Source organism: Oryx dammah, unplaced genomic scaffold (assembly GCF_014754425.2).
Source record: "Oryx dammah isolate SB20612 unplaced genomic scaffold, SCBI_Odam_1.1 HiC_scaffold_11, whole genome shotgun sequence".
Classification (NCBI taxonomy): domain Eukaryota; kingdom Metazoa; phylum Chordata; class Mammalia; order Artiodactyla; family Bovidae; genus Oryx; species Oryx dammah.
The window spans coordinates 35,359,944-35,375,815 of record NW_024070195.1 but is presented as its reverse complement, the minus strand read 5'-3'; the positions used below and the strand labels follow the sequence as shown (position 1 = coordinate 35,375,815).

Sequence of the window (15,872 nt, the reverse complement as noted above, 5' to 3'; positions counted from 1 at the left end):
GGTGCAGGGTGGGGTGGGCATGCTGGAGTTCCTGGTCCTGGTAGAAACCTTTCACCCCCGCTAAGGGTCAGGGCCCCTCCTGCTCTCAGACTGTCTCCATCGGCCGCTGCCTGGGGTCAAGAGCAGCCAAGCACGGTAACGAGTGGGTGGACAGCGGAGAAGCCCCAGACTCAGCTCTCAGCTGGTTCTCTGGCTGGGAAACTGACGGCAATCAAGGCCAAGGACTGCAGGGGAGAAAACTCAGGCTCTGCAGGGGTTCAAATCCTGCCTTTGCTGCTTGCTAGCTCCATGATCTTGGGAAAACTTCCTGACCTCTCCGGGCTTTGGTTTCCTCTTCTGCAATTGGGAAAGGGTGATCATCACTGGCATGTTGAAAAGATTAATGAGACACATGTAAAAACGTGTTATGCATATTAGGTGCATATTAGGTCCACAGCCCATAATAGCTGTTAATAAGATGTAATCTTGGCTGCCAATTACCCCGGGGCTCAGGGGCCCCCTGCGCTCCTGAAGGACTTCCTGGAAGAGGGGCCACAGCTGGGAAGGGGAAACTGACAGGTAGGGAGTAGGGCGAGAAAAAAAACATTCTAGACTTGTAGAGGGGCCTAGATGGAGCTTCAGGAAGGTTCATGTGGCAGAAAACAAAGGTCTGTGTGGAGAGGCAGGTGTGAGGAAGACTGGGCTGACAGAAGCCTGGCCCACCACTGTCATTGCTGAACGACATTTACATCTTCTGGCACAGGCTGGGCCTCAGGCAAGTGATTTTCGGAGCAGTCTCCTTATCTGTATATATTTTTTCCTTCTCTGTACAAATTCCGTATCTATGAAGTGATGATAAGAATTCATCATGATGATAAGTCCTGACTCTAGGACTTCCTGGTGGTCCAGTGGTTAAGACTTCACCTTCTAATCCAGGGGTATGGGTTCGATCCCTAGTCAGGGAGCTAAAATCCCACATGCCTCGTGGCCAAAAAAAAAAAAAAACAAAAACAGAAGCAATATTATAACACATTCAATGAAAACTTAAAAAATGGTCCACATCCCCGCCTCCAAATCTTTACAGAGAAAAAAGAATCCCTGACTCCTCAGATCGAGGGGAGAATTAAATGAACTCATGAAGCCTGTACACGGGGCCCATACTGGCTGATAGCCCATCAGCAGCAATGCTGCTGGTACTGCTGATGGGATTCAGAGCTGTGACCCATGTCGCTGAGTTTGCATCAGAGGGGGACAGTCTAATTCTTCTGGTGAGCTTTATTGTGGTCATTGTTCAGTCACCAAGTTGTGTCCAACTCTCTGCGACTTTGTGGACTGTAGCCTCAAGTGAGCTTGGCAGGGGCTAAATCTGGTTCCATCACCCTGGTCTGTGGCCTCCGGAGGTGTTCAGAGCAGGCTTCTCAGAGAAGATGTGGTACTGGAGGAGCCTCGAGGGGAAGCTAAGACTCAGCAGGAGAGCTTGGTAAATGGAGCAATAGCAGAGAGAAGGCCGGATCAGGGCGGGCTAGAACATTTAAAGCGCCGGCTGCAGTAGTGGGAGCTGATACGGGAAATGAGAGAGTCAGGCTGTGGAGAGTTCAAGGGCTAGCTGGGCGTCCCAGCTGGGGGCAGGGGGCAGCGCCCAGGAGAGGGTTTAGAGCAGAGGCTACCCAACCGATATCAGCTGTGGGGTGAGTGGGCTAAGCTGGGGCTGTGGGGGCCAGTTAGGTGGCTACTGGGGCTATCCAGGTGACAGGTAATGGAGTCCTAAAAAGGGAGATTGCTTTGGGAAATGATATCAGGAAGCTTTTTGAACAGAATAGAAGCTGGGACCAGGTAGCTGCCCAAGAGAAGAAAGGTCCAAAACGACCTCAGCTTGTGTATCTGAAATGCCTATGTATGGGAGAGCAAGGAGGTCAAGTGTGGCACATTGTCACAGTGGAATATTAGACTGTGGAGAAAAGGAGTCCACAGCGCAACTTGTCATAAGCAGGGTACATCTGAGGGGGAAAATGGAAGAAAGATACACAGAGTGCTGCTGGTTACACAGTGCTTTGAAGCCATGCGTGTGTAAGCCACATATACATGTCATGAACATTTAAAGAATTTGTAGGAGTGATAAATAACAAATTCAGGATGGCCATTGCCTCTCTGGGGAAGGGAAGATGCCATGAGAAGGGGTACTCAAGGGGCTTCAAGTATATCAATAATGTTTATTCTTGAGCCAGCTGCTAGGAACACTGATTCATCCCATTATTCCCGATAACTTTGTGTGGCTGGAATATTTCATTTAAAAACAAGAACGATTCCAAGGTTTGGGTCCTGGGCCGAAGGAAGAAATCTCATTCCTTCAGCCCCTCTGGGCTCAAGACAGAGCCAAGGAAGAGGTCTGTTATTCAGCTGGGCCTGCAGGGAGGGCCAGGACAAGCAAGCTGGCCCTGCCCAGAGGGGCTGGAGAGATGACCCTTGCTGAAATGCTGATACATCTGGGCCCACATCTGGTTGTGGGCCAAGAAACATGGCTGTGAAGGAAGGCAGAGATGGAGAAGGCAATCAGGGAGGAGAGTCAGGTGAGAGGGCAGCCTGAGGCCAAGGCAGGGGTTCTGCAGGGCCAGGCTGAGGCGCTCAGGGAGGGCAAAGCCTGGAAGAACCACCCCTCCTCAACCACTACCATCGCCACCATGGACTTGGCAACAGGAAGCCCCTGGCACCCTAGGATAGCATCTACTCTGAGAGAAGGGAGTTTGTTAAGGAGTCCATGGGCATGGAGCAGAAAGGGAGGCAGGGGTGTAAACTCTCACTGAGTTTAGCAGCAAAGGGAGAGAGCAAGTGAGGACCCCAGAGGGGGAGGGGGAGGGGAAGTGAATACCCTTGGAATGTCAAGAAAAGGTTTTACTAGCCGTATTTTTGACTGTATTGATGTTGTGGGTTTTGTTACATGTTTAAGTGGGGGTAGGAGAGGGCAGCAGAGATTCAGTGTGATACTCCCATGAGGACCCGCCCTTGTCCATCAAACTAGGCGCCTCTCATACCCCCTTCCTTGTTATCTCCCCGAGGGCTCGGGCTCAGCTGCTCAGGAAGAAGGGTGGGGTCCGCTCTGGGAGGGGGTGTCTGGACACAGTAATGGGACTCTCAAATGGCCGGGGAGAGGGAGAGAGGCAGGATGCCATCCGGGAGCAGAGGCCCCAGCCTGGACCTGGTGATGCTGATCCAAGGGAGGGGAGACCCAGCCTAGTGAGGGTGAAGGTGAAGTTGGCTCTGACACCCGAAGTGGAGGTGAAAGAGAAGTAGGGAAGTGGAGGTGGGGCAGGGGGCTGGTCAGGCCCTGACCCCCTGAGGCCTTAACCCTGGAGGCCTGCCCACCCTCTTCGTCCCTGCCCCACTGCGCTGGCCACCCTCACCCTGCCGCCACTCTGTCCACACACTTTCCTCTCCTGCATCTACCCTCTTCCTCAGTCTGCTCTTCTCCCTGCTTCCCAAAGAACACTTGGCTGTGATGGGCTATTCCCAGATGCCTTCTCCCACGATCCACACTGGTCCTCACCCTCCCCCTCCCCCTAGGCCTGACCCAAGCCCAGCTTGGCTATCTGATTTTGCTTCCACACCAGAAAGTCAGTCACCCCAGACCAGCCCTCTTATCCTCCCTGCACCCTGGAGCACATGTGAGTCCATTTACAAATCTTTACGGAGCCCCTGCTCTCTGCCCAGGCTGGTGCCGAGTGCCATGAGGAATGCTGGAAGGAATAGCTAAGCACAGACCCTGCCCCTGCGGGGCAGACAGAACAGTTAGGGAAGAAAGACAGATATGTAAAGGAGTGAAATAATAAATCAAGTTAAGGCAGCATGCAAAAGAACATGCTCTTTTCTGTTTTGCTGTGAGCAATCTTTGGTACAAAGAAGGTCCTTCTAATGACACTTTCAAGGAGTTTAATTATTTAAACGATCTTCCTATCAAAGTGTTATTAATATGGTGACAATGAAGGCAGTAGCATAGAAAAGAATAGACAGACAAATAATGAAATATAACTATAAAGTCAATCACTCACACATTCGACATTTATCGAGGACTTAATGCATACAAGATACCGAGCTAAGCCCTGAATGTATAGGATGGATAAGACCCAGTCCCTCCCCCCAAACAACCCCAAAGAAGGACAGATATGTTAGCCAAACATGGCAACACGACTTTTGATTCAAGGTTAGAAACCTAGAAGAGCCTGTGGGCAATTTCTGGGGTAACCCGGGAGCTCGGTGTCAGAGGCAGCATTTACAATGAGTTTTGGGAGGTGTGCAGGCAGAGGGATCAGGGTCCGGAAGGGACCAGTGTGTTCAGAGTGGCTATGACCAGACCCAGTGGTCTTAGCAGGAGAAGCAAGCTGGGAGAGGCAGATATATAGTAGTCATACTGTGGAAACTCACCTGCCTACTCAGAAACTGGGACTTTTTGCTCTAGACAAAATATTTTGGGGCCATAAATGACATGACTATGGCAAGTTTGTTTGAAGACATTTCGTAGGTTAGATGTGAAGGGAAAATACTCGAAGATCACTAACAGGCTGTTCATTCAGGCCTGGGTATGAGAGGCTGGATCTTGCTGCGAACAGAGGAGGGGAAACGGGAGGGACCCCAGAGGAAGAGAGAAGGGGAGAGTGTCCACAAACAGGAGGCAAAGGACACAAAGGTGCAGAGAGGATCCTGTGGTGTCAGTCTGTAGGTAACAGAGCAGCAGGAGGCACAGGCAGAAACCAGGACCTACAGAGACTCAGAACCTTATTTGGCAGAAGATGGGGGAGTGGTCTGGGTCAAGGTGAACTTGAGGTGACCATAGAGATTTCAACTGGAGCGCCTCTAATTGGAGGTGGCAAGTGGAGTTCATGCGTTTTCCTCCTGAAGCCCTGCTTAACTACACAGAGGGCCTGGTTCTTAAGGTGTAGATTCACAGAAACCAGTAGAACAAGGGAGGAGGCAACAGCAACAAGTTTTGGAAGCTGGAGAGAGGATGGCAGAGAAAACTGAGTCCTGCCAGAGATGAGGGCAGCTGAAGAAGCAGCCCCACTCCCCAACTCAGGGCCCGGGGCTCTGGGCTAGATTGGCATGGGTTACTTCTAGAAGCAGGGATAAGGGTGAATTTTAAAAGGTAAAACGGAAGTGGTTGTCAGGGGTTGGGAGGAGGGAAGAATGAATAGATGGAGCACAGGATTTTTAGGGCGGTGAAAATAATGTGAAACTGTATGGTGAGTATGTGCATTTATACATTTGTCCAAACCCATAGAATGTTCAACACCAAGGGTGAACACTCATGTAAACTGTGGACTTTGGGGACAGTGGTGTGTCCATGTAGGTTAATCCACTGTAACAAATGTCCCCGGGGGTGAGAATGTTGATGGTAAGGGAAGCTGTGCATGTGTGGGCAGGAGAGCCGGGGGTGTACGGGAACTCACTAGACTTTCTACTCAACTTTTCTGTGAACCTTAAACTTCGGAAGGAAAGTTATGACCAACTTAGATAGCATATTCAAAAGCAGAGATAATACTTTGCCAACAAAGGCCCGTCTAGTCAAGGCTATGGTTTTTCCAGTGGTCATGTATGGATGTGAGAGTTGGACTGTGAAGAAAGCTGAGTGCTGAAGAATTGATGCTTTTGAACTGTGGTGTTGAAGAAGACTCTTGAGAGTCCCTTGGACTGCAAGGAGATCCAACCAGTCCATTCTAAGGGAGATCAGTCCTGGGTGTTCATTTGAAGGACTGATGCTAAAGCTGAAACTCCAATACTTTGGCCACTTCATGCGAAGAGTTGACTCACTGGGAAAGACCCTGATGCTGGGAGGGATTGGGGGCAGGAGGAGAAGGGGACGACAGAGGATGAGATGGCTGGATGGCATCACTGACTCGACGGACATGAGTTTGAGTAGACTCTGGGAGTTGGTGATGGACAGGGAGGCCTGGCGTGCTGCGATTCATGGGGTCACAAAGAGTCGGACATGACTGAGCAACTGAACTGAACTGAACTGAAAACATCTCTAAAAAGAAATTAAGTCTATGGACTTCCCTGGCGGTCCAGTGGTTTAAGACTTCGCCTTCCAGTGAAGGGAGTGTGGGTTCAGTCCCTGGTCAGGGAACTAAGATCCCACATGCTTCCTGGCCCAAAGGCCAAAACCCATAAAACAGAAGCAATAGTGTAACAAATTCAATGAAGACTTTAAAATGGTCCCCATCAAAAAAATCTTTAAAAAATAAAAAAAAGCCTGTTTAAAAAAAAAAAAAACAACTAAAAGTCAATTTAAGCAGCAGTTGGTTCTCCAAATCCCCTCTCTTACTCTGTGCAGGTCAGTTCCTTTTCCTTCCTGTACCATCGCAGGTGATGGGAGATGCATATTCTAGAGTGAGTAACACAAGAGAGTCTTTGGGCTGGGGAACACAGATGTAAGAGAGGCAGGGTCACTACAGGGGCACTGGGTGAGAGACTCTGACATCAAGAGAGACTTTTCTTTAGTATTTTCTAAAATGTATTTATTTATCTACTTAGTTCTGGTTGCCCTGGGTCTTCTTTGCTACTCGAGGACTTTTCTCTAGTTGCAGCAAGTAGGCGCTACTCTCCGTTGCAGTGCATGGGCTTGCCATCGCGGCGGCTTCTCTCGTTGTGGAGCACAGGCTCTAGGCGCATAGGCCTTAGTAGTTGTGGCCCACGGACTTTGTTGCCGCACAGCATGTGGGATCTTCCCAGACCAGGGTTGAACCCATGTCCCTTGCATTGGCAGGCAAAGCTGAACCACTGTACCACCAAGGAAGTCCTCAAGGGTTTCTAAAGGGTAGAGGCAACAAAGGCCCGCCCATAGTTGCAAAGCTTTTAGAGTTCCATTCTTCAGCAGGAACCCAAAGATTCACAGACACATGAGGAAAGCATCTAATATGAAAAACAGAGATCAAAACAAACAGATGAAAGCCATTTGGAGGATACTGTTGTGCAGACGGAAGGAAACTTTTTAAAAAATTATTTATTCTCAGAGAAATATGATATTGCAACCATGAGATCAGAATAAGATGCTATAAAAATGAACATTCAGGGAACAAAATAAGGTCTCAGAGATTTAAAATATAACAGGAATGAAAATTAAACAGAAAGACTGGAAGTTAAAGATATCCTCCCAAACTGTAGCAAACAAAGAAACAAAATCAAAGAAAAAAACAGAAAAAAAAAACCCAGAAAAGAGAAAAATCCCTTAAAAATTATTTCAAGAGCTCTTTCCCTTCAGCAGGCCACAGACAATCCACCCTGCCTGGTGGTACCGGTATTGTAAGAACAAGCCATATTCCAAATCTCCCTTCTGCTTATGCCAAGATGTCCCTGATGCTAAGATTAGCATCACTGACAGGGGGCAGAAGAAGGCAAAAGTGGATGAGTTCCTACTCTGTGGCCACATGGTATTGGATGAATATCAGCAGTTCTCCTCTAAAGCCCTGGAGGCTGCCCGTATTTGTGCCAACAAGTACATGGTGAAAAGCTGTGGCAAAGTTGGTTTTCACATCCGAGTGTAGCTCCACCCCTTCTATGTCACCTACGTCAATAAGATGTTGTCCTGTGCTAGAGTGACAGACTCCAGACAGGTATGCAAGATGCCTTTGGAGAGCCCCAGGACACAGTGGCCAGGGTCCACACTGGCCAAGTCACGATGTCCATCCTCACCAAGCTGCAGAACAGGAAGCATGTGACTGAGGTCCTCTGCAGAGCCAAGTGAAAGTTTCCTGGACACCTGACGATCCACATCTCCAAGAAGCAGGGATTTACTAAGTTTAACGCAGATGAATTTGAAAACACGGTGGCAGAAAAGCAGTTCATCCCAGATGGGTGTGGGGTCAAATATATCCCCAGTCATGGCCCTCAGAACAAATGGTGGCCCTTGGGCTCATGAGAGCCAGGGAACTGTCCCCTGCTTACTTAACACCCACCAATAAATCCTACTTTCCTATCAAAAAAAAAATTACTTCTAGGGCATTTCCCAGAATTGATGGACATGAGTTTCCAAACTGAATAGGCCAAAGTAAAGTAAATGTTGCTCAGTCATGTCCGACTCTTTGTGACCCCATGGACTGTAGCCTACCAGGCTCCTCCGTCCGTGGGATTTTCCAGGCAAGAATACTGGAGTGGGTTGCCATTTCCTTCTCCAGGAGATCTTCCCAACCCAGGAACCAAACTCAGGTCTCCAGCATTGTAGGCGGACGCTTTACCATCTGAGCCACTGGGGAAGTCACCTAAAATAGGCCAAAGAGTATATGAAAATGCCCCTTCACTAAAGCACAATGTCACAGAAGCTCAGAACACTGGTGACAAAGAGAAGATGCTACAACCTTCTAGAAAGAAAACTGAATCACATGAAAGGATCAGGACTCAAAACATCATTGGTTGTTTAAGAGAACTGTCACAGAATATGAGGGAGCATTGCCTTCAAAGTCCTAAGGGAAGATTTTTTTCCAACCTAAAGTTCCATACCCTGCCAAACTATTAAGTGTAAAACAAAAACATGCTGAGACATGCACATTCTCCCCAAATTACAACTTGCGTTGACCATTTCTACAGTGGAAGGGTGGAGGTGTGTTCCCTCCTGCAAACACAAGACAAAGACATCAGAAAATCTGCAGGAGAGATTAGGATCAGTGCCTGAAATAGAGAGCCAGTAGGTCCCCCTGCAGAAGTGAAAGGGCTCTGGGAACAATTTCTTCAAGAAGATGAAATGCACAGAATGCCTAAAACTTGGACTTATTGAGATGAGATCTACACTACTGGGAAAGATTTGGGGACCGAATCACTAACATGGATAAGGAAAGCAAAGAAAATTTTAAAAAGGGCAGCTCACTCCATAGAGAACAAATGTTGAAATAATATTAATAATCTACTACATGGTTTAGCTATAAATAACAATTAGTCATAAAAATGAAGACATTGATGGGACTTCCCTGGTGGCCCAGTGGTTAAGACTCTGAGCTTCTGCTGCAGGGGACCTAGGTTCAGTTCCCCCGAATGGGGAGTTAAGATCCCACAGGCTGTGAGGTGTGGCCAAAAAATTTTTAATTTAATTTAAAAAAGTGAAGACATTGAGTTTCTGTCTAACCAAGAGGATGATATAACCATATTGGGAGAATGGGGAGACAGGCAGGGGTTCTAGGTGAAGGTTCTAATGGGGAGGATGGATAAAAGAAAATTTAATCTACGTCTTATAAAGTAAGAACTTAGGGACTTCCCTGTAGTCCAGTAAAGACTTCACCTTCCAATGCAGGGGGTGTGGGTTCGATCTTTGGTCAGGGAGCTAAGATCTCGCATGCCTCCCAGCCAAAAAGCTAAAACATAAACCAGAAGCAAGATTGTAACAAATTCAACAAAAACTTAAAGATCCACATTGAAAAAAAAAATCTTTTAAAAAAAATTAAGTGAGAACTTAATTGGCACCTAATACTGATAAGTCCAAAAATAGTGATGCAAGTCTCTTAGACAGAAATGTGCACTGCTAAAACTCAAGGAATCATCTAAAAGAATTGACGGTGCCTGTACCTGGGGAGTGGGGGATGGGCTGAGGGGGTGGCAGTGGGGGCCAGAAAGCCAGGTCACTGCTGCTTTCTTCACAAGGCTGATAGAGCTCAATTTTTTCAACCACAGCGCAGCACGTAGTCCTCTCTGGTCTAATTCCATGCTTATTCACCTGCCTGTCTCCTAGAAGGCGAGCTTTACAAAAACCAGCACCCAGCCCAGTACCTGTCAGACAGCAGACCACATGCTTGAGGACTGAATCATCGTAGGTTCAAGCTGGGAGGAAACTTTCATTTCAACCTGATCATTTTACAGGTTAGAAAACTGAAGCCCCCAAAAGAAAGGGGATGTTCCCCTGGGCCCAGGTGGTGAGTGACAGCTCCCAGGCTATACTGTCAACCTCTGGATTCTCTGTCCATCCTCCCGCAGGCCCAGGGGCTGCCCTCAAACTTGCAGAATCAGTGACAGTTTGAAAACTAAACAGCTCTCGTGGGGAGAGGATTTAAAGAGGGATGAGAGGCAACAGGAAGAGAGAAGACAAGCGCCCGGGCAGAGATAGAAGTGACTCCTACCGGAATGGCGTGGCCTAGCCAAGCCGGCAGCATCTCCCAGAAGGGGAGATGACCACCTGGGACGCACCAGGGGTCCCACTGACACTCAGAGTTCCAGATCACACCTCATGGCTTGCCATCCAGGGATCGGCACGATGCTACTGCTGCTGCCAAGTTACAGAATGGCCCCTGGAAGGCTGCAGCAGAAAAATGGCACATCTCCTCCAGGCTTTCTGTGAGCAAATGCAGCCCCAAAGGGCACTCACTGCTGCTTCCAAATACTACCCAGTGCATCCACGTTGGGCTTCCCAGGTGGCTCTAGTGGTAAATAACCCGCCTGCCAGTGCAGGTAGATGTAAGAGACACAGGTTCAATCCCTGGGTGGGGAAGATCCCTTAGAGAAGGTAACAGCAACCCACTCCAGTGTTCTTGCTTGGAGAATCCCACGGACAGAGGACCCTGGCAAGCTGCAGTCCATAGGGTTGCACAGAGTCAGACACGACAGAAGAGACTTAGCACGCATGCACATCCACGTTAGGTGGAAATCCACTTTCACCCAGATCCCTATTGTCAGCAAGGTCTGCGGCATCTGGCTTTCAGCTCCATGACTCCTGCAGAGAAGGGTGGACCAGAGGCTGAGAGTGACGCTCCACGGTGCCCTCTGGTGATCCCTCGGCATCCCTCTCACCTCTCCCTCTGTCCCAGGCTGCTGCACCAGGAGTGTCCCTTCTCTTCCCAGGGCTCCAGTGAATGCCTATCTGTTAGTAAATTCACACAAACTGATGCCTGAAGGGTCCCCTGGCTACCCAGCTCTGAATCCTGGTGTGGGCTCTACAGGCCCGAGGAGATACTAATCTTGTCAATCTAAGCATCTAAGCATCGAGGATCAAGAGGGGAGGGAAACTTCAGGTTTAGCTTGTGACTCAGGAAGACTATTCAGCAGGATGCTGGGAGACAGGCAGGAGGGAGTCCTGTGCCAGGGAAATGCCCACTGTGGGCAGCCCTGTATCCATCACAGAGCAAGCACTGGGTATCAGGAGGCTGGCCACATGGGTCCCCAGGTTAGCAAGCTAGACAAGCCAGGTGACCTTTTTCAGATATAAGATCCAGTTGGGATCACGTGAAGTCTAGTGGCGGCCCAGGCAGGGTAGGGGGCTGGGAATCTGTCTGGGTCAAAGAGCTGGTGGCTCAGGACTTCTCTGGTGGTCCAATGGCTAAGACTCCAAACTCTCAGTGCAGGAGGCCCGGTTCCATCCCTGGTCAAGGAAGTAAATCCCACATGCCACAACTAGCAGCTTGCATGCCACAACAAAGACCTGAGGCAGGGCATCTCTGGTGGCTCAGTGGTAACAGAATCTGCCTGCCCCTGCAGGGGACATGGGTCTGATCCCTGATCCAGAAAGATCCCACATGCCTCGGAGCAGCTATGCCTGAGCACCGTTAACTATTGAGCCTGTGCTCTAGAGCCCGGGAAACACAACTACTGAGCCCACGTGCAGCAACTACTGATGCCCACGTGCCCTAGAATCCATGTTCCACGACAAGAGAAGCCACCCCTGAGAAGTCTGTGCACTACAACGAAGAGTATCTCCCGCTCTCCACAACTAGAAAAAGGCCGTGCAGCAACAAAGACCCAGCACAGCCAAAATACATACATATATACATAAATACAATTATATATAAGACCTGACTCAGCCAAATTAATAAAAAAATTTTTTTAATTTGGTGGCCATGGAGCCCCTTTCTCCCTGCATGAGCTCTCAGTGCAGAACCTGGCCTCCTGTTCCATCTTGCACTGCCCTCCTCAGCCTGCTGCACTCTGGCTGGGGGACCAGGAGGGTCCTGGACTGGGGCAAGTTGGACAGCATCTCTCTCTCCCCACTGGCATGGGAATGCGGGATCCCTGCTGGCCTCCCCACCATCCCCTTGCCTCGCCCAACTTGGAATCAGATACACTAGGTCCAGTCTACACCCCAGTACTTTTCTATTAATAGCTATGAAACCATGGGCACGGTGACATCACCTTTCTGAGCCTGCGTTCTCCCATCTGTAAAATGGAGTGAAAGGTACCATTCTACCAGGAACGTTGTGAGGATTAAACAAATAACACGTGTAAGGCTGTTGGTGGTGCTTGGCACACAATCGGGTGCCTGTTGCTGTGTAAAAACTGCTCCAAAATGTGGTGACTTAAAGCAGCAGCTATTTGCTATCTCTCACGATGCTGGGGGCTCAGCTGGGGTGACCTGTGTGCCTCATGGTGGTGGTGGGCTCACTCATTTGACTGCATTCAGCTGGCAGCTTCGCTGGGGTGGCTGGACCTCCTTCTCCAGTTGGGTGGGTTTCTCACCTGGCAGTCCAGAGCTCCAAGGAGTCCAGGCAGAAGCGATCAGTTAATGCTTAGGCTGAAAGTGGCACATCTTCGCTTCTGGTGCATGCTATTGGTCAAGGCGAGTTCCCAAGGCCAGCCCAGACCCACAGGGAGGGGAGATGGCCTCCGTCTCCTGGTAGGAGGAGGGACATGGCACAGGGATGGGGGAGCTTGTTGGGGGCTGTCTTTGGAGACAGGGTACCAGCACGTAACTGTCAGTGGCAGGTGGGGAAGTTCGGTTTGACCACTCGGATTAGCACTGTCTGGAGTCTGGCCCAGAGCAATGCTTCGCAGACAATGGGGGCTGCATCACTGGTGTCCCAGAGATGACTCGATGGCAAAAAGTAATTGCATTCTGAGTCCTTTTTAATCCTTTTGATACCATCAAAGAGAAAGATGTCAGCTTAGTGCTAGCCTGTGTCTAATAACGTCTCTTATCAGACTAGCTATCTCTGGCCCGGCATTAGCGATATCTGGCAGGCACAATATCTTGACAGAACGTAGTATGTTGCTTTGTTTCCTCCTGCATTTATTTTTACAATTGCCAAGTGGGCTGGATTTCCACTTCTGAGGGTAATAGGGCATTGGCTGAAGTAAAGAGAGTCTTTTCAATGGAGAGATCAGAGCCCAACAGCTTCCCAGCTCAGGCTACGATTTCTCACCTGATAACCCTACTACTCTGAGAAGGCGATGGCACCCCACTCCAGTACTCTTGCTTGGAAAATCCCATGGACGGAGGAGCCTGGCAGGCTGCAGTCCATGGGGTCGCTAAGAGTCGGACGTGACTGAGCGACTTCACTTCCACTTTTCACTTTCATGCATTGGAGAAGGAAATGGTAACCCACTCCAGTGTTCTTGCCTGCAGAATCCCAGGGATGGGGGAGTCTGGTGGGCTGCCGTCTGTGGGGTCGCACAGAGTCGGACACGACTGAAGTGACTTAGCAGCAGCAGCAGCAGCAGCAACCCTACTACTGGTGAGTCTGTTGTCCAACCCCACCCCAAAAGAAAAGCCCCTAGCACCCTCATCACTCTTCACCCCTCAAGCTTTCCTCCTTAACATTAAATTCCACTCCCACAGACGTTCCTTTTCATCTTAACTGGCCTCTTCCAGAAACTCCTCTGTGCTTTATTCTTTTATCCCTATTGAAATATGGTAGGATTCACTTTATTTTTTTTGATACAGTATTTTGTTTATTTTTTAAAATTAATTTTTGCTGGGGCTTAGTTGCTTTACAACGTTGTGCTGGTTTCTGCTGTACAGCAGAGTGACCCAGCTATACATATACAAATACCCACTCTTTTTTTAGATTCTTTTCCCACATAGGTCATTATGGAGGATGGAGTAGAGTTCCCTGTGCTATGGAGTTAGGCTTTACTCTTCCCCAGCACCCTCCCCATTCTCTGCAAGCAGGCAGTGTGGGGCAGTGGGGAGCACTTGGGTTCGGGGGGCCAGACCACTTTGGTGAGATCTGGGGTCTATCCTGTACCAGACACAGCCCTACCCTTCATGTTTGCAGCCAGAGCAAGAGTGCAAAGGAGACTCCCTCCCACTTCCATATCCTGATAGTTAAAAGCTGCAAATAAAGCCAACAAACCATTATGTAAAATACGTTCCAGTTTCCTAGGCTGACAAAATATATCTTACTTAAAACCAAAAACACGTCTGTGTGTGTACGCTGAGCTATGCTTTTTCTATGATGACAGAAAAATATAAAAATCACTGAATTTTGTGTCATTTTATAATGTCTTTAAAAAAATATTTATTTATTTACTTGTCTGTTGTTTCTAGTTTTCATCAAATTTGAGAAGAAAGCTATAATTATTTCTCCAAATATATATATTTTTATTTCCCTGTCCCAATCTGAGTCTTCAATTTCTCACGTGTTAGATGACTTGACAGTATTAAAATGTTGCTGATGTTCTATTTATGTTTTTTCACCTCTTATTTTTTCTCTGAGCAGCAGTTTAGATTTTTTTAAACTGGTATGTCTGAATATTCACTGATAATTTCTTCTACAATGTCTAAACTGTTCTTAGTCACATTCAGTGTATTTTTTAATTTAAGATACTATATTTTTCATTTAAAATGATGAAGCACAAGCTGGAATCAAGATTGCTGGGAGAAATATCAATAACCTCAGATACACAGATGACACCACCATTATGGCAGAGAGTGAAGAAGAACTAAGGAGACTCTTGATGAAAGTGAAAGAGGAGAGTGAAAAAGTTGGCTTAAAACTCAACATTCAGAAAACTAAGATCATGGCATCTGGTCCCATCACTTCATGGCAAATAGATGGGGAAACAATGGAAACAGTGAGAGACTTCATTTTGAGGGGCTCCAAAATCACTGCAGATGGTGACTGCAGCCATGAAATTAAAAGATGGTTCTCCTTGGAAGAAAAGCTATGACCAACTTAGACAAGCATATTAAAAAGCAGAGACATTACTTTGCAAACAAAGTCCATCTAGTCAAAGCTACGGTTTTTCTAGTAGTCATGTATGGATGTGAGAGTTGGACTATAAAGAAATCTGAACACCAAAGAACTGATGCTTTTGAACTGTGGTGTTGGAGAAGACTCTTGAGAGTCCCTTGGACTGCAAGGAGATCCAACCAGTCCATCCTAAAGGAAATCAGCCCTGAGTATTCATTAGAAGGACTGATGTTGAAGCTGAAACTCCAATACTTTGGCTACCTGATGAGAAGAACTGACTGATTGGAAAAGACCCTGATGCTGAAGGCAGGAGGTGAAGGGGACGACAGAGGATGAGATGATTGGATGACAGCACCAACTCGATGTACATGAATTTGAGCAAGCTCCGGGAGCTGGTGAGGGATGGGGAAGCCTGGCGTGCTACAGTCCATGGGGTCACAAAGAGTCAAACACAACCGAGTGAGTGAACTGAACTGATTTTTCATTTTTGGACATTACAGCTGGATTTTTTTTAAAACTTCTGTTTCTCTCTTGTTCATGTCTGTATGTTTCTCTACCTTCTTGAATACATGAGGCATATGAGTGAAGCACATTTATGTTATCTCTTCAGTGTCTTCCTCTGCTAGTTATTTCATCTCTTCATTTCTGAGTCTTTCTACTGATTGATTTTTCTCCTGATTGTGGGCCATATTTTTCTACTTTGCATGCCTTTTGTTGTTGTTTGTTCCTAGGTTTTTTTTGGCCATACTGCTCAAGGCTTACAGGATCTTAATTCTCCAACAACTTCCCTGGTGGCTTAGAGGGTAAAGCATTCGCCTGCAATGCAGGAGACCTGGGTTCGATCCCTGGGTGGGGAAGATCCCCTGGAGAAGGAAATGGCACCCCACTCCAGTATTCTTGCCTGGAAAATCCCATGGACAGAGGAGCCTGGTAGGCTATAGTCCATGGGGCCGCAAAGAGTCAGACTCGACTGAGTGACTTCACTTCACTTTAATTCTCCAACAAGGGATTGAACACAGGCCC

The 15,872-nt window shown here is 48.0% G+C and overlaps 1 pseudogene; it reads left to right on the top strand.

Annotated features, from left to right (window-relative positions):
* Positions 1–7,199: 7,199 nt before the first annotated feature.
* Positions 7,200–8,045, top strand: LOC120869779 (annotated as a pseudogene).
* Positions 8,046–15,872: the final 7,827 nt, after the last annotated feature.